The sequence below is a fragment of the Halyomorpha halys genome, unplaced genomic scaffold (assembly GCF_000696795.3).
Source record: "Halyomorpha halys isolate HHAL.00 unplaced genomic scaffold, Hhal_1.1 Scaffold433.1, whole genome shotgun sequence".
Lineage (NCBI taxonomy): Eukaryota > Metazoa > Arthropoda > Insecta > Hemiptera > Pentatomidae > Halyomorpha > Halyomorpha halys.
This window is the reverse complement of record NW_027115152.1, coordinates 120,996-124,038: the sequence shown is the minus strand read 5'-3', so window position 1 is coordinate 124,038 and position 3,043 is coordinate 120,996. Positions and strand designations below refer to the sequence as shown.

General features: G+C 25.6%; 1 protein-coding gene and 1 long non-coding RNA gene across 2 annotated transcripts in view; one reads left to right on the top strand and one right to left on the bottom strand.

The window, feature by feature from the left end:
- The window catches only part of LOC106682659 (uncharacterized), a 4,160-nt gene extending 2,965 nt beyond the window's left edge, over window positions 1-1,195 (bottom strand). The window contains exon 1 of the long non-coding RNA XR_001343464.3: window positions 1,043-1,195. This is a non-coding gene — a long non-coding RNA (uncharacterized lncRNA). The remainder of the gene's footprint in view (window positions 1-1,042) is intronic.
- LOC112211290 (histone-lysine N-methyltransferase, H3 lysine-79 specific) overlaps window positions 1-3,043 on the top strand; it is a gene marked incomplete at its 3' end in the record, with an annotated part of 127,291 nt that overhangs the window by 8,117 nt on the left and 116,131 nt on the right.

Here is a 3,043-nt window from a genome sequence, read left to right as displayed (position 1 = left end):
TAATTTAAATACTAGTTATTATATACTATATATTATAATAATTCAGAATAAATCATGAGTCCAATGCGAGAATTATGAAAGTAAATTCAAAATTATTTTACAATATGTAAATGTTTCTAAATATTTTAGAAAAATAATTAGTTGTTTGTAGGAAAAAAATTTAATCATTAATTAATCAAACGTGTCCAGGGTATTGTTCCTGTAACTTATAAATGTTCGTGAAACTAAATTGTCAAACATTATCCTCATATAAATCATCTTATTTATATTTATTGTTACGATTATGAATTTCAATTTATACTAACAAAAATGCATAAGGCATATCATATAACAAGACATATCTTTACTTTTAAAAAACTTGATGCGGTTCCTTGCTCCTTTCAGAACGGATATTTCTTTATCATCCACTCTAACAATAATTTCTCCTACTGATTTTACAAATGAGCTGATTCACTCCAATTTTTTCAAATAGTTTTCAAGAAAGTTATATTTATTTTTCAAAAAAGTTTCTGTTTTCTTTTGCGAAAGTGTGGCAAAAATATTACAGTTTACTAAAATTTAAACTCCATTCAATGATAAAAAGGTTATAGAATCAGTACTGAAAGTAATCAGAATGATTTATGGTCTGATTTTTAGTCAAAAACTAACCATTTCATAAATATGGTGACGTGTAAACACGACTGGCCCACCAGTTAAGCTCAACTGAATACTATATCACAGATTAAACTCAGTTGAATACTTTGTTATTTTAGAATTTATTTATTTATAAATATTACAATCTGGGGCAATAAGTAATATTGTTGGGCAAGAAGTAATTGTGATAACCGATCACATTCATACTAAAATAAAAACAAATAAAGTAAAAATAAAAATAAATGAAAAAAAAGAATGTACATACAAATAGATAAAATCTCTCCATAAATATTTGTAAACAGAAGGGTAAATAAAATAAATATAATTAAACTATGTACAGAAAGAAACAAAAAATAAAATAATAACTAGTCGCATTTACACAGTTATATACAATATTTAAACTATCGACCTGAGGATTCCCGAGCCCACGTATGAGGTGTGAAGTAGAGCTCTTCTAGATCCCATCTCATCCCTCTCACCGCGTCCCTGGTAGTGAGCCAGTGGAGGTTAACTAAGTGCGCTAAAGTCGCAAACACTCTACTTGAGTGGAGCATCTGATCATTGCCAGAACTCCAATTGTAATTGAACACTTTAACACACTTAACCTTTAGCTCAGATATTTTATTTATACGTTTTTCGTCATTCTCCACTACCTTCTACGACTTTGCATGCTAAATACTATTTTTTTCTAAAATCTTTGGCTTTCTAACGGTATATAATTTTACAAGATTTGGTAATTTGCACCTCAAAACGTGTATTTGGTCCGTAACCGGAATTTGAAATTTCTCATGATTGCAATTCTTTTTCTTTATACACATTCCATTAATAGATAAGTGGGAGTAAAAAAAATTCAATCATAGTAACCTAATTACCATATATATATATATTATGAAATAACAAAGGCAATTCATTTCAACTTATTAAATACACTTTATTTGTGGATAACTAAATCAATATAAACTTTATAACTTACAAAAAGAAATGAGCTCTGGCCTATAATAAACTAAATACTTTATATAAATCAAAATTACTTATTTAACTTAAAACATAACCATAATAAAATAAAATCTACATAACCATAATTTATATATAGTCTCAACCTTCTTTAGTATCACAGCCTCACATTGATTTACAAAACTTTGCAGGCTATTTTACCCAAGTCAATTTAACACAGTCCAAATAAGCCTGTATTTGTAACTATAACATTTGATAATTTTTGCCTTTCACAATTTTTGTATTTTACTATCATTAACTTATCACAACACTTTTCATGTTTTCTTAAAAGGCCTAAACGTTGGGCTTGTAATAAGTTTTAATAAAGAAGGTTGAGACTATTACAAATATAAAGTTTAATTCATTTTCTGATGAATAATTAAAATTATGAATAGAATAATTTTCGATCGTCGAAATATCATATAACATATTAAATTGATCAAAAAATAAAAGTGTTTAACATATTATTTTAGAATAAAATATGTATTCAAAACTTTTAATTTGTTTAAAGGTATCATTTATTAAATTATTATCATTAATGGCGTTAAACTGCTGAATTATTTTCGAAATCAAAATTTTTAATCCCTAATTTGACATTTTATATCTTCAATTACTTTTGAAGTATAATATTCTAATAATCAAATATATCCAGAGAAATTGTTATTTGGATGTCTAATATTATTTTCGATTATATATAAATCATTACAAACTAGAAATAGTTGTTGATTGTGGGTGAACGTGATTCAATATAATATATGGAATAGCAATTACCGCATCGTACAGTTATTCAGAGCAGTTATTTATAGAACTGATTCCATCTTGTCCTTTTTATACTGATTTTATTTATTTTAACGATTTATTAACTTTTGTTCCGTTACAAAATATTAGAAGTTACTATAAATTCAAAAACGTTTTAATAAGCATGAAATATCCCTTAAAAATACAATCCTGGATTTCAATTTAATTACAATTTATTAAATAGAAAAACCGTTATAAATTATTACTGTTTATTTAAAGTAAGACTTTAATTTTAACGTTATATATTTTTTTTAAATCTTCAAATTTCATTTTCGAACCATATTTTCTCATTTTAACTTTCTAAAATTTCTCTAATTTTCAAAATAATGACGATAAAACATTTTATTTAGAAAACAATTTTCTTCTCTCGACTGTATGAAATATTTTATTTAAAGTAGTTTAACGAAGCTTAAAATAAGTTACTTTAGACTTAGTTATTATTTTTTAATCCTTTGTCAATATCCGTAAATTTTATGGATTGTTATCTCCGAAGAAAATTAAAACACATGAACAGTAAAACAGAGTACAAGACGAGATAAACCAGGTTAATGTGAATAGAGGCAAGGAATGACAGATTGCCTATTTTTTCTTTAAATTCTACCGTCCATTCAATATAATG